The sequence below is a fragment of the Acipenser ruthenus genome, chromosome 1, assembly GCF_902713425.1.
Source record: "Acipenser ruthenus chromosome 1, fAciRut3.2 maternal haplotype, whole genome shotgun sequence".
Taxonomy (NCBI): Eukaryota; Metazoa; Chordata; class Actinopteri; order Acipenseriformes; family Acipenseridae; genus Acipenser; species Acipenser ruthenus.
In genome coordinates, this window is record NC_081189.1 from 6,055,187 (window position 1) to 6,082,219 (window position 27,033).

The 27,033-nt window shown below is 36.7% G+C and overlaps 1 protein-coding gene across 1 annotated transcript in view; it reads left to right on the forward strand.

Moving 5' to 3' along the window:
- The window catches only part of LOC117973394 (uncharacterized), a 397,211-nt gene that overhangs the window by 68,968 nt on the left and 301,210 nt on the right, over nucleotides 1-27,033 (forward strand). The window lies entirely within an intron of this gene.

The window sequence follows — 27,033 nt, forward strand, 5'->3', positions numbered from 1 at the left end:
ATTTTCAGAATTGCAACTGAATTTGCTAGCAGTCAAGAAAAGTTGGGGAAACAAACGTAGCCTCAGCATCCTGTCTCTGGCCTTGGTCAGGCCAGAGGTTTTCATCTACATCACAGGCAATGTTTTCCCTGGCCAAGCAGCGGGGGAAATACCCCCTGCTATGCCTTCTCCACCCCTGGCAGGACTCCAAAGTTATGTCCCCACAAGCCTCCCCCATACCCTGGAGAAGGTTTTCCCACTCATAGGGACTGCGGTCGTAGACCTTCCACCGCCATGCTGAGAAAAACTCCTCTATGGGGTTAAGGAATGGTGAGTAGGGTGGGAGAAACAGATTAGAGAATGTTGGGTTGTCATCGAACCAGTTGCGGACCAGAGCAGCGTGGTGGAAACTGACATTGTCCCAAATGACAATGTAACAGGGCTGCTCTGGCCGCCCTGGCTCCCTTTGCTCCTGTTGCAACAAAGCATTCCGTAGACCATCAAGAAATGTGAGCAGATGGCCTGTGTTATATGGGCCAAGGGTGGCATGGTGGTGGAGGACACCATGGGGGCTGCTGGCTGCACAAAGAGTGATGTTGCCTCCACGCTGGCCAGGGACATCCACAATAGCACGGTGGCCAATAATGTTCCGTCCTCTTCTTCTCCTCTTGGTCAGGCCCTGCCTCGTCTACAAAGATGTGTTCTTGTGGGGTCTCACTGGCATCAAGCGCGAATAAAAAATGATGTGATATCAGAAATAAATCACTGCAGTCAATACAATATTGTAAAGCACAGCAAAACATATCAGCAAAAGTAGCCCATCGTGTAGCCTACACTACATAGTGCTGAAATACAATACTCTAAATTATTGTTTGAAAACTTACTTGCACATATTGGAAGCGCAGTTCTTTCACTCCTTCAGAGTTCCTCTCAAATGGAACACGGTACACTTGCTTCGTTCGCACTCGGTTGAAGGATGATCAATACCTTGAAGAATGCCATTATCCTCAATTATTTTGTATTTCTTGCAGCCGAATGGCATTGTTCACAAGAATGGCAGTTTCTTGACCTTCTGAGAACATGCGTGGTCCTCCACGATCAGCTGGTTGTCTCTCAATTCTGCAAAAATAGAAGAACAACTGTTTGGCTACTGTGATCCATTTCTACAGGACATCGATACAACTCACAAGCTCATGTGATAATGTAATGTACTTTTACAACTCCCAAGCTCATGTGATAATGTAATGTACTTTTACAACTCCCAAGCTCATGTGATAATGCAATGTACTTATACGTTCCCACTTACACTAATGCACAGTTCCACAATACAGTAGAGCAAAGAACAGGTTAGAGAGCAGAGTACAGTACTCCAATGTTAGATAATTGTAATTTACCTGTTTTCATTTCTGAATGTCCGGATTATAGATGCAGCAGTGAGGCGGCTCAGATTTGGCTGCACTCTCTGCCCAGCTTCCCTCATTGTCATACCACAGACAAGAACATGGTCGACCAAAGTTGTACAAATCTCATCAGAGATCATTGTTCTTCTTGCTCTTCCTCTTCCTCGTCCACCTCCTCTCATTCACACTCTTCCTCTCCCTCTACCTCTCTCCGTTGTTGGCATCCATTGTTCCAAAACACAGGTGAGCTCACCTGTGGCTCTTTTATTCCTGCCAAGGTTCTGATTGCTGGTTGAACAATTAAGCTAGATAGTGTTTGCACCTTGAGGACTGTGTGTAAATAGTGTTGAGTTTTAATGATTGGAGTTTGGGATATTGAGTGTCAGTGCTTTCTACATGAAAACATGAGGTTTCATTGATAAAGGTTGTGCTTTATGAAGAGAATTGTGTGTAGGGTTTAGCAAAAAAAAGGTTTAATGAATCTGCAATTTGTGTGAAAACAGGTGAATAATGCTTAAAGTTTTGTTGAAATAATCTTTCCTTTGGTACCTAAACTAATGGTTGGGGATATTTTATTCATATAACCAGTTTCAGTGTGTAAATGACTGTGAAAAACTGTATTATTATTATTATTATTATTATTATTATTATTATTATTATTATTATTATTATTATTATTATTATTATTATTTAAAGATATAATTCATTAATGTTTGATAAATGTAACTCCAACAAATGACACAAACAATAAAGAATAAATCCTGCACAGTTAAGTTTATTGTTTATTTTTAAAGACTATAAATGCATACTTTTTGAGAGATAGATATAGATATAGATATTATTAGTTTGTGTTGCAAGGAGGACTGAAAAAAACTATTTAACAGGCAGTGGTTATAAAGCTTCTTATATATTTCAGAAGCAGTGTAAGTAGCCCCTATACAATACTGTCTATGATAAGCTCGAGTGGCAAAGAGAAGCTAAAGAAGAGCATCTGAAATGATGCATGACATGCCTGGTGTGATGGTGTCAAAGATGAGCCCAATGGAATTGACCTGCCGGTTGGACACTTTCTTCTTTAGTTTTAAATTGTGCTCTGCTTGCAGTTCTGCTGAATGTTCCTCACGTCCTACATATACATCATTGTGTGCAGCACAAGGTTTTCCACTTCTACAAATGCGCACACTTATAAAAAATAAAAAGAAACTTCTAACATCGTAAATGTAAGCAGGTTTCCCCTGTATTCATTGTTTTACTATACAATAGTGTACAAATATGGTTTTGATGGGTTTGCTCTTACTCACTAGTTATTTAAATGCATGCCGTTTTCCTTTTGTTATTTATTTAATGTGTTTAAGTTTTCACTCTAAAATACATATATGCATTAAATACAATTTAATTAAATGAAATACATAGATACATCATTTATAATACTATTCGCTGGTTGGGTGTTTTTATGACTACATACTGTTCTAGCAAGAGTGTAATGGGAATTTTAACAAGCTCCTAATCAAGAACATACTGTATGATTAACTTTAAAATTGTAAGTTTTTTCAAAACAATTTTAAATATATTTTCATTTTTAGACAAACACATTTTTCCAGATTGTCAGTTTAACCTATTTAAAAAGAAGGTCAAGGTTTAGAGAAGAAAATAACAGCCATACAGACATGTTCATCATTTCTAATCCTGCATTCTGTTGAAGAGGGCTTCCATATTTCCGTCCACTAGAGGGTGCTTATAATATACAGTACAGTGGTTCTCAAACTTTTTTGTTCGTAGACTACCTGATTTTTTTTTTTTTTTTTTATCTCAGCAGACCACACAATAAACCGTATAGCTGACTGAAAAATTATCACACATAAAATCATTACAATACTAAAAAATAACTGTAAACATAACTTTATTTGTTGTAATGCGATGTGTGAGCCTGTTTCTGTGAGCAAAGTTATTTTAAAATTGGAGTTTTAAAGAACAGTTTCTAGTTTACTTTTCATTAACACAGATTTACCTAGAGGAAAAAAAACGGACTGCTTTATTTTTAAATTGATAATTACAGCAGAAATTGATTTATGTGAATTAATAATCTGTGAAGTTACATCCATGAGGTCCCAGCACAGCCGGAGCTACGAATCTCCAGCTATAATCTTATATTATAATATAATGTTTGGATGCTGCACGCTGATTGGCTGTTGAGGATTTTTTACCCTGCCGTTAATAGTACAATGCGTGGCAGAACTTATTTTTGCTGACGCACAGTTCAATTAATAAATGACCAATACACAACATATTAAACTCGCAATAAATATACATATTGTTGTAAGAGGTCTTTTACAGTTTTTGAAAATGAGTGGCATTCCTTTTGTCACATTTGATCTTTTCAGAGGCATGATAGTGGACAAGTGTCTAGAATTACAAGAACCAAACCTCCGTTAAAAAAAAAAAAAAAGCAAGACACAAAGATTTAACAAGTCAACAACTTAATGAAATCGAAGAAAATTAAAATTCTTGGGCAGCTGGTGTTTTTATTGACTTTATGAAACATAAAGAAATGGTAATTGACTTAAAAATGTAAACGGTCTGTTATGGTAATTCTATGCTTCAGTGCGTAACTCTGCTGGTCAAAAGTATTGAAGTTTGTTATGTTAGCCTCTGTGCTGGTCTCAATCGCTCCGTAAACAGTGCTGACAATAACGATAGGTTAGGGATGTATCCCCGGTTCCCTGAAAGAGAAGATGACCGCCAAAACAATACTTTTGACAGACGAAGAGCAGGTCAGACTGACACAGCGCTCTCGTTCTATCCACGTAACATCTCAATGCCCGAATCTATCCGTCTCCTCCACAAAGGGAGGGGGATAGAAACCCTCTAGTTGCACTGACTGATTCAAGACTTTTGACAAAGTCCCGCATAAAAGATTAATCCTCAAACTGAACGTAGTAGGGATTCAAGGAAATGCATGCACATGGATTAGGGAGTGGTTAACATGTAGAAAACAGAAAGTACTGATTAGAGGAGAAACCTCAAAATGGAGCGTGTACCACAGGGATCAGTATTAGGTCCTCTGCTATTCCTAATCTGCATTAATACTGAAATTGAAGAAAGAATCTATGAAAAAGACCTAGTTTATGTTGACTCAGAAATGTCTTCATCTAGACAATATGGGGAAGCTATAAAAAAAGGCCAACAAGATGCTTGGATATATTGTGAGAACTGTTGAATTTAAATCAAGGGAAGTAATGTTAAAACTTTACAATGCATTAGTAAGACCTCATCTAGAATATTGTGTTCAGTTCTGGTCACCTCGTTACAAAAAGGATATTGCTGCTCTAGAAAGAGTGCAAAGAAGAGCAACCAGAATTATCCCGGGTTTAAAAGGCATGTCGTATGCAGACAGGCTCAAATAATTGAATTGAGAATTGTGAGGGTCTGGAACCAACTCCCCAGTAATGTCGTTGAAGCTGACACCCTGGGATACTTCAAGAAGCTGCTTGATGAGATTCTGGGATCAATAAGCTACTAACAACCAAACGAGCAAGATGGGCCGAATGGCCTCCTCTCGTTTGTAAACTTTCTTATGTTCTTATTTATTTTTTTGCTATCTTCTAGTTCATTTAATTGTTCTTCATTCAAATCAGCATGTCTAGTTTGGGGATTGTTTTGCTGGTAATTTCTCATTCAGTTTTATAGTTACATCTGTACCTCTGTAACTGTAAGTAAGATGGCTACTGGTACTTTTAATTCTGTGAGACTGCGCAGTGATTTTGAATATGTGACAAGGCTCCAACTGTCCGTATCCATCCAATATACAGACAGCTGGAACCTTGCTTGACCAATCACATTCCCATTGCCAGCCCTGGATTATAATTAGGGCTCCTGATTTTCGGTTTTAACCGATAAAACCCGATAAAACACCGGCGATACAAAATAAATGAAATCGGTGGATAGCCAATAAACACCGGAAAACACCGGAAAACTGTGGAAATGGTTAATCAATTCATGTTGACTTTACGCTTTTACTATTAAAAAATAAAACCTACTGCAAAAATAATAAATACATACATTTCATTTCCCAGTGCTGCTGGGCAATGTCCAGCCTTCCTGACTTGCATCTATCATTGATTCGTTCTGAATACTTTAAACCCGCCCCAGCTACTGAATGACAGCACATTCCTACATTTCTATTGGAGACTGCGCTTGCGAGATTTAAAATGTGATTACAATCAGGATGGAGGCTTGTTAGCGAGATTTTAAGTTACAGTTAAGATACGGAGGATTTAAAACAGAATTGTGGCGAAATGTACAAAAATGCCTACAAAAACCCCAGAAGAATGTGCCCATGACCACAGGGATTTGTGGAAGACAGCAAAGGAAAGAAGGTACAATTTAATTGTGCAAGTACTGTCGAGTTACTAATACATATTTTGACAGAAAAAAAAAAAAAAAAACGCTGTTGGAAAGTAACCAAAAACACTAATTTCATACAGTATATCAAAAATGAAATCCCTGAAAAAAACGATTTACATAAAACTCGAAAATAGTTAAAAATAAGCACAGAAAAATACAATTAATTAAACCCGAAAAACAGTAGCCCTAATTATAATGCAACACAATGCACACCCTGTTGTGTGTTATCTTTACAAGCTGCTGTGTTGAGTGCACGTGAGCACAATACACGACAACTCCCTAGTACAGAATACACTTTAGACACTCCAAAAGTATATATGACAAAAAGTTTGGACTTTTCATTTAACTTGGAGATATTCTCCATGTAGCATTTTCTTCCTGCTTCTGTAGCTCAGTGTTTAAGGTCTCAAATGATGTAACCTTTCTACGGACCACCTGAAGAGAGCCAGCGGACCGCAGATTGAGAACCACTGATACAGTACATATACATATACAAAAAACAGAAGCGGACCTTTAGCAGACCAACATGTATTGCCTCCTGTCCTATCAGTAACAATATATTTATTATTTTTAAAATCAGTTCCTTATGGCTTGGGTTAAAGACAATTTGGTTAAAGATTGGATAAATATATCATAATAGTACTACATATACATCGTTATGCATGCACATATAGTTTCATAAGCACATGAATAAATACCACATAACATCAAATTCAAACTTGAAAATGATACTACAATTGAGTGACATCATTAAAGTGTCCCTAGTGATCCTTTAGTTTTTCTGGCCATAGTATTTTCTAGTATACTGTCAGTTAGTGTGTTAGGGGGCATTTTCATTTAATTTTTTTAAAATCCTTTGAACAGCATTCTATGCTGCCCAAAGGTAACTATGGACTCAAGTACAATGGGTTTCACTGAAATGAAACAAAATGGATCAAAAACATTAAGGGGCTTCTGATAATGTTAAGCTATGGAGAGATGTGAGGGAGTAGCAGGGAACAATTTGAATCCATAGCTCCAAGTCAGATCAATGCTGCAGAATGTTGCTCAACATGTCATTATGGTAGGGCTGCTGATTTTTGGTGTTTATTTGTGGTCATTTTCAGGCTTTTTATTTACTGCCAAAAATATGCTTTGAAATTATTAGTATTGTTGTTGTTATTGTTGTTGTTTGTCAGTTATACACATTTTAAGAGCTGTCAATATTCATCTTGATTTGAAAAGAAAAACTCTGCCCTTCTGAATCTGTTGTAATGTACCCACTGCCAGTTCCTTGACTAAATGAATATTGCTACAATTCATCTTGTACAGGCGAGTGTAAATGACTTTAACACATCAATAACTGCTTTACTGTCAGGTTTTTTCCTGCCATTTAAAACTGCATATTGATTTCACATTTGTGTGATTGGTACATACAGCATTCGCTGGTGTGTTTCCGGGGTGGATTTCTGTCCACACGAAAGTGAGTTTACAGGGCTGGGAAAAGCCACTAAAAAAAAACCTTCTGGCCAGGTGTTGCCTCTGGGTTAATGTGTTAATCCTCTGAAGTCATTACACCCGTGATTATCAGCTTAAACAAAGACACCAGCCAAGACTGACTGATTTGAACAGGGTGGTGCGGTTCCTTCTCATCAAATCCCTCCATACATAGCCTGTTTGTAGTATTGCTATGCAAACAGATAGAATTGACTTTTAAATAATGTGCTGCAGCAGAGGGGATATTAAACTCTGTAATGAGAACTGGCCGAGCTTTCAAAAGGGGGTGCGGGGGTCATCTACCTTGGGAATGGGGTGTGCCGTTGACCTCCAGAAAACAGAAAGCCTCCCACTGTTGTCAGCACCTGCCACTGCCCCAGGAAGGCACTGACAGGCAGCAGTGGCAGTGGGTGAACGTGCAGCTGTTCCGGTCGCGCCTCACCCAGCAGGTTTCTCTGGTAGGAAATATGGGCTGCCATTCAAAAAGCCGACATGCTTATAATGATCTGGTGGGTGTAGCTAATAACAAATCCTAGATCTTACAGTACAGTACCTGCCAATCAGTTTCGTTCATGATAAAGGTTTCAAATGTGTTTAAAATAAAAGCACAGGTTGCACTATTATGATAATATGATAGTGGCGTTAATTTTCCTGAAATAAAATCCACATGACCCTGTCCTTTTATATTTTGACCTGGGTTTACAACAAACTTAAAAGTGTCGTGCAACTGGGTGTCAGTTTATGGTAATTAAGGAGGGGCTATGCTAATATCCTGGCATGCATTATAAGAACCATGCTATAAATTAAATGTGCATTTCATTAAAAACAATGTTTAGAATGATATTACTGAAATGTTCTGATTTTACTTTAAACAAGCCTCACTTCCTTAGTCATTTCACCCAAGCTGTGTCATCTGGTTTAAATCATTTTACTGGCTGCAAAGTAGGTCAGTCATTCAGGAAAGCAGCTGGTTGGTCACTGGCAGGGAAAAAGGTCATAAATGGGTTGGGGCAACTTCACTCTGCAGGTGAGATGACTAAAAGTGCAAGACCGTCTAAAAGCAAAGAGCAGCAAACAGAAATGTATTTAACCTAGCCTGGTTTACTGTTGGAAAAAATAATGCTTTGTTTCTATAGGTTATTGATTGATTGATTGATTGATTTCCAAATTTTACACACACCAGGAAAAGCCTCATGGAGTTGGCACATCCAGTTTATTTTCAAGAGGGACCCAGATACAGTAACAAAAAAGTCGACAAAGATACATTTAACATCCTCCATTCTCGCATCCATTTCTCATTGTTCAGTGATTACATATACTTTGAACAATAAAATAATTATGAATCATATATTTAAATGTAAGCATCGAAGCTGCAATTTGAATGTCAAATGGTAACCAATTCCAGAATTCAGGAGCTCTGTATGTTTGGACAATCTTGGTTCTCTCAAGAGTGATTTTCAGTTTGCATTCATGGGCGTTATATTTCCTCACTTGCTAGCATGGGTTGTTAGTATCTTGGACTATCACCATGTCTACATTTGTAAAGTGGAGAGGAAAAAGGTGTTTTCTAAACTTCAGTGGTTACAGATCCATTCAAGTATACATCAGACAGTGATGCGTTGAACCCCCACAACCCAAGACAAACCTGCACAGTCTATTCAACACAGTGTCCAAGTGATTTAGGAACAGGTTATTTATTTTCTCAGTAGTCAACAATACTTGTAGAACAAGAGTTTTCTTTATTTGTGCTCCAAAGCCATGATGATTTCTTTCTAAACTGCACACGTGAGACCTTTATAGTGAATGCAAGTGCATGGCGTGGAAAAATGATGGTATTATTTTGTTAGGTAGAATTACTTTAAATTCTACCTAATGTTGACTGGGTTTCTAAAAAAAATAAACTTAAATAATAAACTTAAGTGATGTTCATGGACTGTCAAAGCATCTTAAATGTTTTCAACATTGTTACATTGGAAGCTTTATGTTGTGTGATCACTCTGTGATTGAAAAAGTGCAGACATCAGAAGTGCATTGGGCAAATTAAACTTTGCACAGTATATAAAGACTGCAGATTTATGCCTCAAATAACTGATGCAAAATGAAGCTTCTCTATTTAAACCATGTCCCGTAAATATGAAATGCACTTTAACTTGACTGACTACATTAAACAGTGTTCATATTTACTAGCAAACTGTCATTTCAATGTGTCCTCATTTTGTATTCCCTAAATCAGGCAGTCATTAAAACTGCCACTCTTCTGGTGTTTCCTGTAAAACTCCAGATTGAATAATTAATTGAGTTTAGATCTGGTAAATGTGTGAGCTGTTTATCTCTATGGGACTTATTCACAAAATGTGCACACAGGGCCCCACAGCAGTCGAGAATACGTGTATGAATGTAAAACTTTAGAGAGATCCAGCGTTAATAACTTCTTCATATTCAATGCTCCTGAGTGGGTTTTTCACATTTTTGTTTTTACTGAATCTCATTTTTGAATTTATTTTGCATTCATTCACATCTAACAGCAGGATAAATCACAGTGTTCCAAATGACTCTGTGTTGTTAAGTAGAGGGGGAGCTTGATCTAAGAATAGTAATTCCCTGAATTCAGGTTATTTTTTTACATAAAAAATAATACTCCACGAACAGTCAAGGAGTGCTGTGTTTATTTCATGAGGCTCTCCATTATATGTATTATATATGTGACAGGCTAATAGAACTGAAGAGCATTATTATTATTATTATTATTATTATCATTATTATTATTATTATTATTATTATTATTATTAATAATAATAATAATAATAATAATAATAATAATAATAATAATAATAATAATAATAAACACAGTTTTTAAGTTATTCAATAAGAACCTCTCAATATGATTGCAAACATATTTAAAGGTAAAGGGACAGAAAAAAGAAAGAAAATAAAATTAAGATACTTGTAATAGTGAAATTGCAATAAACTGTTTATCGTAATTTACTCCTGTTTTTGAAAGGAAAACCCTTGTTAATGAGAAACAACCCTTGCATTAGATTACTTACTGTCAGTTCTATTTTTGTAAAATTCCAGTAGTGGTATATATGAACTCTGGAAGATGATCAGTTTTCAAGCGGGGCGAGCCCCTAGGTGCGGGTGGACAATGGAAATAGGTCCCTGGAGAGTATCCATTAGCACTTAAACCTTTGTGCCTTCACACAAATTAAAACAGTTTTTTCTCAGTTCACATTTTGTCATTTTTAGACTATATTATAAATAGTAGCTCAGATGTATTGCAATGGCTCAAATACTGTATTTTTTATTACATTTTTTGATACACCTGTGCAAGGTGTTTTGACTATGAGTCAAAATCCCTGCCTACTATGGACACATTTTATTGATAGATCAGCAAGCGTGCTTATATAAGTAAGGACCAGCACCCTGCATTTTAGAAAACACAGTCCTTAATTACAGTAAGAACGACTGTAACGAGTTTTCAATTAAAATAACTACATTTGAGGCACCGTTCAAGCATGTTTATTTTGTTTCTAGCAGATAAACAAGCATATTACTGTACAGCTGCTGTAAGTCATGTGGCCACCAATTAAAAAGTGGTATTTTAAATGGCCTGAATAAAGCAATCTGTGCAAATAATGAAGGTTTCCAAAGTATACACAGCAAGCACACATTGTGTTACCTTTAGCCTACTTGCTTATTCTCAAGAATAACATCTGCAAACAAACCTGTCCATCAGCTGTTTACCTGCTTTTAAATGTAAATACTTTCAAATGTCAGTCTCTTCTCCAATTACAGAGAAACATGCTGCTTCAAACCCCACTTTAGGAACACAGGTGGTCTGCATTCTTTATTAGCATGTATTTTCCATTTTATGATTAGACACCTATTATTTACAACAGCTTTTATTTTAATTTAAATGCAAGCGAGCTGTGCTGCCAGGGCATGCACAGGATAAAGAGATGAGGTCCAAAACTAATGAGACCGTCACCACCACGCAGAGCCAAGTGATCAAAACAAGCCTGGATTGGGTCCCATGAACTTACAGTAAGTAAGTTGAAATGAACTGTCTGTGATTAAAAGCCCTCACATGCACTGTACATGTATTCATATGTTAAAGTCTCTTAAAATCTAAAAGAATACCAGTTTAATTGGGAATAGTGGAGGTGGGTTAGTCGTTTCCAAACAGAAGGAGGGGGTGCTAATAAGGTATTCTCCAGGTTTAATCGGAAGCAAGCTTTTGTATTTTGCGACAGCATTCTGATAATATTGCTTATGTTAATTTATTTCTTGAATAATGAAGTATGTGTATGCACAATACCTGTAATTGTGTTGAAGGTAATTATAATGTTGTTTCTGCTTAATTTCATGTTTCATCCAATTCTTACCAGCTCTAGATTGGTTGCTTTTGGAAGTAGGGATATTTAAAGCATATTTAATAATGGATAATTAAGCAGTCTTTTTTAGTAATCAGAGGAAGAGATAAACAGACATTGGATTTCATTAGAGATATCTACAGTAATATATTAAATTACTACAATTAAAATATACATTATAAACACAAATCTATAATGCTGTACAGGTGTTTATATGTCTGATGTGATTTTCTTTGATGCATGTGATCCACTAGACAATGGCACAGAACTTTATGGTTTTTTTTATTACTACAAAGGTAAGCTTTCCATTCTCAATAAGCTGTGGAGAGGGAACTTAATTTAGGAGCCTTTTATTTTTATTTAAGCAGCAGCCTACCATGAAATCTCAAATCAAGTGCCCTTGTTACATTTAGAACTATACACCTGGGAGAACTCAGATTGATTTTATGGTCATTTTAAGGTCTAACTTTTAAAACTTTCTCATATTTCACTGCCTATAATACTGCTTTCCTATTAAGTTATTTTTACATGAAGAAAGATGTGCCTGTGTCTACTCATTTAACATTAACTCATTTGATAGCCTGTTTTGATTGTTACATCCAGTTTTGAATAGATTTTCTAACTTTGGTGGCCCCAGAGTGGCTCGTCTTGTAAAAGCATGACCGCATGCATGGTGTGCAGAGTGAGTCATCGTTGTGTGAAGTTGCAGATCTTCCATGGGGAGAATCGCATTGTCTCTGGAATTAAGGAGTGGGTTAGGGAGGCAAAATCAGCAGCGACACACAAACACACACCAACATATAGCACTGCAAGAAATATAGACTGGGAACTTCAATCTACTTTTTTAACTGTACTGTTTCATTATGGCATGAATCCATTCTTCTATAGCAAGGTCAGAAAATGAATTAACATGAAGGGATAGATTCAATCAAACAAAAGAGTGCTACATTATGTAATCTGGAATGCTCTGAAAAGAGCATGGATGTATAGAATCAGGGTTTAGAGATATTAATAGATTACAGTCAATCTTTTAACATAATGAATTCTGTGAAGACTGTCAGTGTGTCAAGGTAAAAGGTACAATTATGAACTAGCACACGATTATCATAACAAATATGCATATTTTCCATGGCATATTCCACTCTTGTTTCGTAATTAACATCAATTAATAAGACGCAGGTATGTATAAGTATGTATATAAGTGAAAATGACTAATACTGTGCAATACATATCTGAAATCTTTTACAGAATCGGTGGCTTTTGTGCTGTTGTCGTGGTTGTTTTTCTGGCTTTACAGTTAGCGCCTAATGGATTGTTGACATTCCCTGGCTTGCTCCAGAAATGTTTTCCTTTAGAGATCTCGTAAGATGAGCCCTCAGCTGTATCACTTGCCATTATGGCTCTTCACACTTTTTATCCTGGACCTCAGAGACCCGAAACTGCCAAATTAGGTGAATTATGACCAGTTATATACCGTGGACCCTCGTTCACTGGGGACTGGCCTGAGACTGGAACTTGCCGCATTCCTGACCATTAAAAGACATTTTGACACAAGCTCTTCATCTTTTTTTCAAAGGCTGCACTCAAACTATGTCCCTGAGGGATGAAAAATTGAGGCAAGTATTGGAATCTCCCATCATTAAATGTTAAGTTCACCTGTTTCCCTGCGTTTGCTTCTCTCCGGCCTCTTGGCCAGCAGAACAGCATGACATAAGGTTAATTACACAATCTAAAACATCTGCCTTGGCTGCTGCCGAGCATTTGCCAAAGGAGGCTGTAAGATTCGTATACCCCCCCCTCCCCCCCCCCCCCCCCATGGCTTCTTTTTGTTGTGTTGCTTGAAAAAGTAAATGTATATGATTTTTTATAAATGGATAAGCTCCTTTTTCTGACACATTACATTACATAAGATAAGTAAATTGGGACATAACTTCTATTTGTAATGACATTTAAACATATTAATAGAGGACTTGCTACAACAGCAATAATTGATTAAAAGTTCTACATCTCCATTGGGCAAACCTTTACAAAAAATACAAAACTTTCCCTCTGAGACATAGGGAGACCATCAATATTTTCTTGTGGAACACCAAGCACATTTTTATGTCAGCATTGCAGCATTCTAGCATTCTTGGCCCTGACATGAAATACAATAAGAGCCCAAACGCTATGGGATTTATATGCTGATGTTTACTTTGGCCAACTTTTATTACTTGTATTGTGTTTTTATTTTATTTTAAATACAATATGTAACTGTTCTTAGTATTGAAGTTACCTACACAGAAACCAATCAAAAAACGTTAAGGTACCATCAGCATGAATATTATACCGTTCTTTATTAAAACTACTGATGTTGTACATTTGTTAATGTAAGTTAAGCCAAAAAACAATTCTGAACAATTGCGTTATACCAGCATGATTCAGTTTGATAAATTGATTTGTTTTTTGCACAATGTAATTCAGGATATATTTATCATCTGCAGCATCATCCTTTTAATATTCAAATTGTTGTTTGAACTAAATAAACTAGTAGCTGACTAGAATTTATTTTATTTATTTATTTATTTTTTTGTCGGTAAAAAGTACGAAAATGACTTCATTCTAGCTTGTGGCTATTAGAGAAAAATAAACAAATCCGTTGATTTTTCTTTCTAATGTAAACATCTGGCAGCAATCCGTGCTCATACAATTAATGTGCATTTAATTGGCAATGATCATTTTTATTTCAGCAATATGAAGTGAGTGTTTCCCCAGGAACAAACAGCTGTTCTCAAATTTCACAGTAATTTAGCAAACGCTAGGTGATCGCTGCATTCAGAACGTAGCGGTCTGCATTCAGGTCAAACGCTGTGCATTCCTGTGTTAAATGAATAGTCTTGTTATGGGGTAATAAGTGTGAGCTTGGCAATTCCAAATAGAGAAAACCGACTGAGCTTTTAAAAAATAATGAGCATTACAAATCAAGCAACCAATCACCATTAAGGGTTTGTCAAAATTCCAGTAGCGATGTCATACAACATAGTGTACGGCACAAAGTTAATACAATTATAATAAGTTAAGAAAGATACAGCTTAGCACAGTTTGAGCAATATCCAACTGCACAAGATGACATCTGTTATAGAATAAGAAACGCTCTACACACTATGTATCCACTTACAGCACAGGCAGCTTAAAGTAACAATTAACTCATTTAACCAATTGGTACGTTTATAAAAGCCTGGTATTTTTTCAATTTCTCCAAATTTCTGCTATGCATTACTATAGTTTACAGTGGTTTGACACATATTTTCAATATACTTTACCATACCTTGCTTGTCTTAGAAATGATTACCAATGCCTTACCGTGGTTTCACTGTGCTTTATTACACTTTGCTATGTTTTTAGTATGGTAATTTTTTATAAGGGCAGTAGTCTTGTTGCAACCTTAAATAAAATACAAAGTCAAATAATGATCGACCACACTGTCTGTACCTTCGTAAAGTCGCGCACCCTCTTTTCAAGAAGCCCAGTGGTGCTCTTGTTGTGTCTCTCTGCAGTTAGGAAATAAATGCATTGGTATATTAGAGGTGCTTCACCCTATGGAGCATACTCTTCACACTGCTGCCTAAGAAGTGTGCCCTTAGTGACCTTCCAAAACAGACATCAGCAGCTGAATCAAAGACACTTTCATCTGAAGACATGACCAATATACTTATCAAAGTACTATGCTTAGATGCACCAGCTTTGTTTATTTTTTGTTTCCAGTTTTTAGTGCCATGAACATTATCATTGTCTATGTCGTCTTCTTCTCCATTCTACATCAATACATATTATTATTATTATTATTATTATTATTATTATTATTATTATTATTATTATTATTATTAATTTATGTATTTCATTTCTCTTTGAATTCCACACTGGTTTTACCAGTGTGTTTAAGTCTACTCAATCTATCTTCCTCTACTTTATTTAAAATAATAATAATGAATAAAAAAACACCTTTTCTAAATATATAATGATATAAGAGAGTATAAGACTTATTCCACTCATCTAGGTTACTCCTATTCTTCACACAAGTTCTGTTGCTTATCCCCAACTCCATCTTAATATTCGAGTGAGTCTTTGAAAAGAGGAGCTTTACAGGCTCCCTGGACTTTCACTTTAACACGTGTCTTTTCCAGCAAAAGTTTATTGCACATATTTAAGGTCCACACTGAGATTAGATCTCCATTATTAGTACACTTGAGATGTTGACATGAGTGCCCTGTGTATACCCAGCAGAGCCCCTTGATAAACTAAGCTATTGGAATCCCTCTGTAGCAGGGGATCCCACTCACACACACACACACACACACACACACACACACACACACACACACACACACACACTCCCTCGCTCACATAAAATAAGCATTATAATACAACTCCACCGGCAAACTAAAAGCAACACCGTCCAGGCACCTTCACCTTACAGTGATGTATTCAAATGCAGTGACACTGTCTCCATCAACTTGTTTCCTTTTAGTCCTGATTTGTGAGTGTCATGATTACATGATGGTTACATAGAAACAGCAAGTTAAATCCCAACATTTGCCAAAGTCTGAGTTTGACTGTATTAATCCTAAAGTCAGTTCACAACTTTAGCTGTACAGTTTTGTGGTAAACCATTAGCACCCATCACATTTTTAACCTGAAGGTGTATGTTAATATACTGTATGCTGCTGGGACAATACACACATCTGAAATGACTAGTCTGCATATGGAAGCACCTGCCAAAAGAGCCACTACTGTGTGCACTCTATAAAAGTATGTCACATGTCTTGCCCACTGTCGTGGAAACTGAATACAACAGGAAGATGCATCTTTTACATATAACAAAATGTCAGGGACTCCATTTTCATAACACAGGGACAGCTCCTATTTGTTTCTTAATGGAAAGACGAAGACAATTACCAGTATGGTTTAACCTCCTGCATTTCCCTTTTATCACTGGTTTTGTCTACATATTTGATTTAATAAACTTGACGTTTCTTTTCATGATTAATTAAATCCTCATATGTTTACAATGTCAGTATGATTTACCAGCAGGATGCATGCTTTGCCCCGAATGGCACAAGGAAAGATAAAAAATGGAGACTGTTCAGAGAGTGAATAGCAGGGGAAAAAAAGTATTATTGACCTATGCTGGTAGCCATGTGTTTCAATTATTTTCAAGAATCCATTTGTCAAAGAAGCAAAGCGATGGGGGGACATCAGGTTCAAGCTTGGGTTAGTGCCTTTCTCCATCAGATATGATGTATCTTCTGTTGCAGTTTAATTGAATTACCCAATTTATTTTTCAAGCAACAATGCCCTACCTAGACCTATGACACAAAACAATTAAATATAAGTTTAAAAGTCTGCATTTTGCATACCTCACTGCCAAGCATAGAAGATTAAGCTGCAGCTAGTATACTTGATATATAATTGGTCGGAATGGTTTACTCATTCATTTAAAGCAATGCTAAGAAGATGAGAAGGGAAACCAGCAATGCTTTATAACTTGAATAGTATGTCTTGTTGTTCCTGTTTAACACTGTTTTGTTTACATTTACTTCTAATGTAGCAAGCCTCTTAAAGATGTAAGTTAAATCTGAATTTCAGGACAGCCCTAGTTTTTAATTGTTTTGTGTGCCAATCAGTGTCTTGATGGAAGTATACCTATGAATAATGTTATTTAGGATCAAAAGGTTTTAAGTGGTAAGATTTTACGTTAACAATACATTTATAATATACCCCATGCTCAAGATAACCCAGGGTAGACATTGCAGTGCAATGATATGTAACAAAAGGGCAACCTAATTCAAAATAAGCCTTTCTGTTAACAAGTATGAAATATTTCTTCCTGAACTCAAATATCGTCAAATATAAAACATGTAGCATTTATTTATTTATTTAACACCTCCCCTCCCTACTTAGACAAAGCTTGCCCTTAAACACAAAAATGCTGAGGTATGAGTATTATTAATTCATGAATCAATTAATCAATATATCACCTGTAAAGACCACAGTCATTTAAATTGGAGACCCAGATTAAAAGAAGGCGTCTCGCCAGTTGAGCCAGGCTGACAGAGATACGCTATACTCAGCACACGTCATTAGTTACCCTGTACCAGACAAGGGAGCTTATCACATCAGAGAAATAAACCTCTGTAGATTGAAGTACAGCAACCAAAATGGAGAGGCCTGCATATAAAATAGTGCATGACTTAGTTACAGACCATGGCTCTCTTTGTTCTTGTTGATATCATCTGTATTGTTCTACAGCAACTTTACTGTAAGTTGAACCTGGCTGTTTTAAATGTTTAGAAAAAATAGTAGTGTGTTTCACCTTTTTTGATATAAAGTCTGCCTGTAGTTTTGAAACGATAAAACAGATAATACAGCTAATGTACCTTAACTACGGTTTCTACTTGTGCATCCTGGTATTATTACTACTAATACTACTACTACTACTATTAATAATAATAATAATAATAATAATAATAATAATAATAATAATAATAATAATAATAATAATAATGTAATCCTCAGGTATCATCTCTGCCAATCTGGTTCTGAGTAGAGAGCTCATTATCCTACAGGTAGATGTCCTCCAAAAGATAACAGGACTCTGAAACCTTCACACTCACTTTATACAGCGACATACATTTCAAAACCAGGCAATCCAGACCGAAACTAACCTACAAATATACTTTAAAGAATGCCGTCTTACACAAGTGAAGAGCATCAATATCCTCCAGCGTTAATACCTGCAGTTTATTGACATTTCGTTAAGTGTGCTTGGCCTTCAGCTAGGGACAACTATCTGTCATCAAGGTCCATTTTCTAAAAGGCAATGACAGCTAAGTTGGGTCTAAATAATAAGAAGAAGAAGAAGAATACATTCTCACAGCATTTATGGCCTTTCAGCTGGAAAACTCATTTAAAATGCCAGTTCTCCTTGGAAAAAGTGTGACACTCTGAAGGCACAGAGACAATTAGTGCACTAGGGAAATTCTGTGTTGTGTAAACTTATTGTGAAGGAACGGGTGGGCAGGGGTTATGTTAGGTCCAGAGACGCATTCAAACTGTAACCAGCCCTTTGATGAAGTGACTGCTTCATGTTCATTATGAAAATGTCACTGTTGGTCCTGAAACCGAACTTACTGTGCATTCCCACAAGGCATGATTCTGTTTGATGAATAAAGCCAGTAATTATAAATGCTGTTAGGGCCATAAAGCAAATGTCATAAGCAGATAAACAGAGGGAGCAAGCCTTCTGTAAGCTCTCTAATTATCCGTGTTGGATTTCTTACTGCCTGCATTTGATTAATGAGCATATTGATATATCCTTAAGTATTTATTTTTATTTTTATTTTGTTTGGGTTCAAGGATGCAAATAATTAGGTTGCAGTCGTTTGCAAGCAGAGCCCTAGGTCAGGCTGATTTCATTACAGGCCACAGCTCAGCTCTGCTGTAAATGACTTATATTTTCCTCCAAATGTCTTTATTTGCTACACTGTAATACTTATCACTGTGTATAATATTCAGCTACAGTACTTGCAGTAGTTTATCAGCATTTGGCAGGTAGTGCCCAGGCTATAAAAGAAAGTGTATGCATCAAGTTGTAATAAAGAGCCAGTCTGGATTTGTAACTTTTTTTACAGCTTCACTTTGTATTTTATCATACACTCCCATGTACTGACAAACACAGCACATAGACTGCCTTCTACTGTATGCTGTACATGCATATGTTAAAACATGTATGACTATTTAAAGAGAAAGCCTGAAACCTTTGTTCTGTCGTAATGCAATGGCTCCTCCCTAGTACAGTAAATCCTCACCTCGCAATAAGACCACTATTTATAGTCCTGATTTACTCCTATTGACAGCAATATCAAGCCACCTAAGGCACCCCTCTATACAGTGTTAAAGCCACCATCTGCAGTCCCAAACATATCGAGACACTGTTAAATGACCTCCCAACAAGGCCAGCATGCTGTAAAACTACCAAACCCTCTAAACACTCGGATGCAAGATGATTTGCTAATTTGATTAAATCAATAAATTAAGAACAATTTGCATAGAAGAAAACTAAAATAAACATGTGCTTTGTGTAATTGTATTGACACAATGCCTAATATGCAAGTATTACAGCATTTAAATAACCAAACACACCCACAGATTCTCTATAATATTTTCTTACCTCTACCAGTAATTATGAAGTTGAAGTTGTCATTTCATCTGCATTTTAAGTAATTTTAAACATCTCTAATTAAGGTCTCCCAAGGTCAAGGGATGTGTGCTTCTGAAGAGAAGCATTCCCATAACAGCTTCCCTCTCTTTAACCTATATGGAGTAGAATGGTTGTGACACAAATTAGAAACTTTGGCAGATTATAAAAACACATTAAAGGAAAAGGAAAACCCACTAATTATTATTATTATTATTATTATTATTATTATTATTATTATTATTAGTTTATTTGGCAGATGCCTTTATCCAAGGTGACTTACAGGTGTTACAGGGCAAGACAAGGTTACAGTGTAAAAACAGTATTTAGAAGCTTAGGCTGAAATTCGGGGGAGGGATTATTGAATGATTGTTCTCCCATTTACTACTATTGAATAATTGCCTCATTAGATCACTTCCTCTTCTGATATATAAATCACAGCTAAAACTTACCTGGGCGTTGCTTCCGCAATCCAGTTGCAATCCTACCCTCCACCTCCCCAACTTCCACCTTAATGCAGGCAGTCCCCTTGTCGGGGGACGGGACGGACGTGGCGTTGTCACTGTCCACCCTGCTGACCTGGCATCGTCAGATCAGTTCCTCTTAAAGAGGGCGGTGGCTGCTTCTTCTCCCCTTAACAGGCAGGACCAGCGGCAAATAGTCCATAATCGCCTCTCACCATACCCATACAAGCAGTCATCATCCCCACATTGAATTAAACATAGTTTACAGTAAGTGCAAATACTACTAGAATACAATATGAGATAAGATGTAACAAGTTAGGATTAAAGCAATTTGTATCTACAATGACATAATAGTAGCGCAGTAGTGCAAGGATAGTGCATCAGCTGAGCATCCAGTAGCATTGTGCTTAGGTCAGGCGAGTCCAGTGCTTAGTATGAGGGGTAGCGCAGGAGATCTACATGTGCAGGTGGATCTTGAGGTGGCAGCAGAGGGCAGTCAGAGACAGAGCAGTCCTGAAGTTCTCTGGTAGCTGGTTCCACCACAGAGGGGCTTGGGAAAAGAAGGAGCAGGCCCAGGAGGATGGAGAGTGGAGGGAAGGCATGACCAGTCAGCTATCGAGCGTTAGGTACACTACCTCAAAATGCCATGATAAAACACCAATGTGTTTAATTAACTGTTGGCACCAGCCTTTTCTCAAGCAGGAGATTGGGAACCAAGCTGGAAACTGGTTTCCATGGAGACTAATTTCAATTGAATGCATTTATTTAACCAGGTGAAAAAAAAGAGCTCATTTACAAGTCTGACCTGTCCATAATGGCTCATAAACTGCAGCAAACAGATTCGACCTGGGGTCAATTCCAATTGTAATTGTGCAGTTTGTAATTAATTGCAATTACAATGTAATTAAAGTAGCTGAACCTTGGCACACCTGCGCAATTGTAATTGTAATGATATCGTTGATTGATTACAGCTCAATTACGCATTTGTCATTCAATCATTATTCAAACACTTTTGGTGACCCCATTTGTTTGAGGAAAACGTTTTATAGTATGTTTCTGTATTTGTATAGTATGTTTCTGTATTTGTGATTATTGATTGGTTAGTTAGAATAAGCAGAGTAAACATGTTAAGTTGTGTAGTTGTTTATGTAACGTTTTAGTCTAATTCTAGTTACCGCATCATAATTGTAACTGTATTGGAACTGAACAAATAGCTTTGTAATTGCAATTTCATCAGTCGTGATTTTAATTGTAATTATAATCACCCCTAGCACTTGCACAGATGGTAACTGTACCCACATCTTTTCCAATCCTATATCTGAATGTAAGTCAAGCCTTGGCGAGACAGTGAAAAGCTAATGAGATATTGCAACAATAAGGACAACCATTAAATAGCAGGTGGAGGATTAGGCCCTCAAACTATGAGTAAAGCATATCTGTTTCGTTTTAAATTGAGATATCAAAGTCTATAAGTGAACTGCATGCTAATATGCGTCGTTGGTTAGAGAGAACCTTAGTCCACTTAATTTATGCTAATTTACAATTACTGTTTTGTCTGGGGCAATATTTAATCATACTTGTGTTAAAAATAACAGCAGAAAAATAGCTCAGAAAATGACATGCTATCACAGGGTAGAGTGTTTCTTTTTTTCTCTTCTTGATCATATTTGAAAAACATGTCCGGTTCATTTTTAGTATAAACATAACTGTAACATGTACACTTTTTCCTATCAAGGCATTCCTTCATCCATCTATCATTTTTATTATTAAATTATCATTTTTTGTACTACGGTTCTTAAGAGCAAGCGACCATTCGTGTTTAAGTGAAAGCTAATTATTAGGACTGAATTATGTGCCGTTTATTGATCCCTTTGGTGGATTAAGGGCTGTAAGTTGGTCTAGACAGAATAGTTAGTGAAATGACAGAAGGAAACATATCAGGCCCTTGGGAAGAATCCCTAGAGCTGCATAGGCAATTAATGCCTGGCAGGTAATGGAATTGAAAGTTTACACTAAATCCAGCACCGCGTTGACTTCAAGTGCCTTATAAAAACATTAGCCTAATGAATTTGAGAGGGTTTTTTTCCTTTTTCAAAATCATAATCTGCATGATTGTACCCCCAACATCCCAACGTTTTTGTATGAAAAAATATTAGTTTTATTCTTCAGGAATTTGATGAAAAATGAAACGTGCCCTTCATAGTGTTTATCTCTGTTCATTTTGCTCCCCCTTGATGGATGTGCATTAACAATTTCCATTTCCCAAAGAACACTAATCTCCCTTATGGATGTGAAAAGTATTCGGTGATAAACCAGGAAAGAAAAAAAAAAAAGAAAAAACACACACTACTGCTGAGTAAGAAGCCAAACAGGCCATTCATCTCAATCCAGTTCTGGGCAAGTTTAAAAGCAATCTGTCATTATCTTGATGAGCAAGCCACAGCTATTGCTAACTGTACAGCCCTCCGCTGTTATTTCCAGGAGTGTGCCCTTGGATGGGATGCGGAATGATCAGACAAAGTAGAATTAACCGCCCCCCCATGACATTTTAAAATGGGACCGTTCGATTTGAAGCCAGCTTTTTCAAGGACTCGTGAGGCAAATTGCTGGTCCCGGGACTTTTTTTAAAGTGATAGATTTAATAGAGTCAGGAGAAGAAATATTGCTTGTAAACACCAGGGAGCTGCATCTGCTAACTAGGCGTGAACATTCAGTCAGCAGTCTTAGATTAAAACAACAAAATTGTTAGTTAAGGGCTGAGAGATTTTAAAACCAGGTTGCCTTAGCATATTGTGAGTTAATTCTATTGTGTGTGCTACACAGTAGCTAGCTCACATCCCAAAAGGCATCGTCAGCAGTTCAATCTTTGAGTCTGGCAAATGAGCTGTCCTATTGAAACAGAAGGGAAAGCACAAAAAAAAAACCATGACAATGGCAATATTTTTAACTTTACTTTTTTTTTTTATTGCAAGGGGGTGAATTTACTTGTGCAAGAATTGACCAGTACAAACGTTGGTGAATAGGAAAAAGAAGCTGTTAACAACTTGGAGTATATAAAAAACTAAATAAATACACTCTTTATGATTAAATAAGAGTGTTTGTTGTCATTAGCAGGCTGTCTGAAAGCTTTCATTAACTTCTATGCTTACTTCTTTATTGGTGCGCATTGTATTGCACAACAAAAACACTTATGATATTTATTTCATTACTCACTGCTACTGTGCCCGCCACCACAGCAAATCCAATGTGTAAGAACACAACAATATTTAGATGAGAATAAATGGAAGTGTGCTTGAAAAAGCCATGTGTTTGTCTTTCAGCTCAGTTTCATAAGACAAACCCCACTTGTGATTAAATAGGCAATACTGTATATAAATCGTTAAAGGTTTTGTTGTCATCAGTGTATTGGGATTTCTCTCACAAGATTGTAATTATCTAAAAAAAAAACTTTTTATTTGTTACATTCTTTATTTGTATCAATATACTGTATATATGACCAGATGTCTTGGCATGGGCACTGAAAACTGATTTCTGAAGTACCAGCATAACCACCTCTAATCAGAGCTACAATCCTTTGAACCACACAGAACTAAAAAAAAAACCACTCAAGTCCGTTCTTGTATTCAGTGGTGTGTTTTTTTTCATATACTTATATCACTGGGTGCCTGGATGCACCCCAAATTGTAAAGTGTGAGGGTTCTTGAAAAATACTTTAAATCCAAACGTTGGTTATTGAAGTTTTAAGTTTCTTTTAGAATTTCTAAATCTTTAAACCAGCTGAAACTCCAAACACACTGCTCTGACCAGCCTACAAACTTCCAACAGGATTGAACCAACACTTGCCTTTGGGGAAATGTTCGAGCTCTGCTTTTCATATGCAAGAAACATTGGAGTTCAAATGCCTTTAGGCTTTTCTTAAGCTAGTCTACATTTGTAGCTGCCTTTTTGCAATCAATAGCTAGACAACTGAGAGTTTTTGAATTCTCTAGTCCACAAGTGTCCATGCCTGAGAGAGATGAGGGGTAAAGTTCACTGCTCACATATAATTGTTTACAGAATGCTGATGTTGATCTGTATTTGGCAGAGTGCTCAGTAGCTCATCCTACACACTCCTTTAGATAACAAATGGGTTAGAAATGAAAAACAGCTCTGTGTTCTTTGTATCTGTTGTACTGCTCTAGGCAATAGGTTGTTTATGTAATCTTGCAGTAATGTACCTGTCTGTGAGAGTTTTTTAACTTCAATATGCAATATGTCTTTTATGTGCTTTCAATTGCATGCATTCCCATTATTTCAACCTTTGTGTTTTTGCCTGTTTCAGCAATACCACACTTTGAGATAAATGTTATTTATTTGGCAGTATAAGAATGGAGCTTTGGTGTTCTTTCATGTCCAAAAATATATTCTGTTTAAATGATTTGGCATCAGGTACCACACTGACCCCCACGGACATGCTAACCCACAGTGACCCGTAACATTTTTAATAGTCTACTGGATAGCAGGCCTGTCGCTTATTGTGTGGTCCTTCAGATTTCTCATTATTCTGGTTTGTCATGGGGCTGACTGCTTGGATGAGTGCATGTGGATAAGACTTGTTTGAATTTATAATTGTGTTCTTGTGAAAGGAAATTGTAAAGCAAGGCAGGCCGCATTGTTCAGTGGTGCTAGTGCGGTATAGGATACAGGGGGCTCAAGGCTAATGTAATCTAAGCTATTAGGGAGGGTTAATTAGGAGCTGAGCTGAAGTTGGGGCTGTGACTGGAGTGAGAAATGCATAGGATTATTGGAACATGAGGCCTTTGAGAGCAGTAATGGCCCACAGAGTATTTAGTAAGTGTGTTCCTCAACTGCTAAACTGGAATTTTACTGTCATGTCTAACCTTGACCTTATAAAATCTGTACCTTATCAATTTTGTTGTTCGCTCATAGGAGCATTTTTTTTGGTTAATCTGTATAATTCTTTATCAGTTTAATTAATACTTAATGTGCCTATTTTCCATCCCTTTGGTAAAAAATTGATTTGGGATATGTAACACTTGCATACAGTATGTAATAGATCAGTTTCCACTAGTATGACTTTTCTTTGTGTGGTAGCTCTGTTATTGGCAAACAAAAATTCAATCAACCTGAATTGTGTGAGTTTATTTCCTATCCTGTCTGGGCCTGTAATACAAAACAAGAAACTTCAATAAGGGACCACCTCTGCCAGTTTGCAACAGCACAGCGTTTGCTATCTAAAACTTACTACAGCCAGCCTTGTCCTCCACTTTGGTCTTTGAATCACAGCCCAGGCTTCACGTGATACCGCCAGTACCCTAAACAATACAAGAACTTGCTAGTAGAAATGGTTACAATAATGCAGTGGTCCGCTAAGTGAACATTGATTTAGAAATGAAATTGGGTTAGACATCTAGGAGCTGTACTTGTTGAGGAGGGATGAGACAGGTAAGATGCAATATTAGTGCCAGGGAGCTTGCGCACTGAATGAAGTGATGATGCAGTGGAACACAATAAGGTGCTGGTGGTGATTCCTTTTGGGAGCAATTGAGAACAAACTACCTAATGTACAACCTAGGAAATCAGCTTACAAAAAGACACACCAAAGATGGTTTCACTGAAAGGACCCTGCTACTGATACTCACAGTTGCAGGACATGTTTTCTGAAATGTGTGTTAGAACTTGTTTAAAGTTTGTACTTGGTTAAAAGAATAATACAAGTAAACTTAGCTTAAATACCTTTATATACACAAAACAGCACATGTTTCTTCATGCAACACATTCTCTCCTAAGTTATGTATGAAATGCCAATATGATTTCACCCAAGAAGAAACAGATTGTATACTATCTCTTACTCATAGAAGATTAGAAGATACCTGAAGTAATTTCAGTTGCCATCAGTAATGACAGATACCCAAACTGTACAAAGTACATTAGATTTCAATAGTTCATTTAGCCAGTCAGAGGATTGCGTCCTATGGTTGTGACCAATCAGAATACGAAATGTTTCCAGACCGCATCCAGCCAATCAGAGACCATGGAATGCTCTCTGCCATTTTGCTTTTAAAAACCTAAAACTTCCTGTCAGTGTGAGGGTAAGCATTATGAGGACAATCTCACTTTATTATGTAAGAAACATAATAAAAAATAACACAATTAAATGAGTTTTACATGGCCTTCCACAGTTTTATTATTATTAAACAAGGGACATAATTAAAAACAAACAGAGCAGCTTGTATTTCACATCTAGCACACCTTTTTCTTTAAAATCGGACATTGCCAGAATGAGTAATGCTTAGATCCAGTATGTGATCAGATTTCTCACAACAATATTATTTTGAAATTGATGTTATCAAAGAAGTTAAACCTGCCTTATTTAGAATCTGTAGAAGCCATGTTTTTAATGGGGTTCCTTTTGTAACGATTGAGAATTCGAGCAAAGTATGATGTCCCAGATGATATAAAAGCATTAACATTACCTAATGCACCAGGATGTAATTAGCGATAAAGTCAGCATTGTTAAATTAATACAAATAACTAGTAGAAGATACATGGAAACCCAAAAGATAACCCATTTTCAGATTAAGCTATATTCAACTTTGTCTGGTTATGAATTATCTTGGGGAGTGGTGCCTTTTTCATAATGCTATTCATTGGAAGTAGTTTGATAGGAGCTGTTGATTCAACATAAATCACACTAAAAT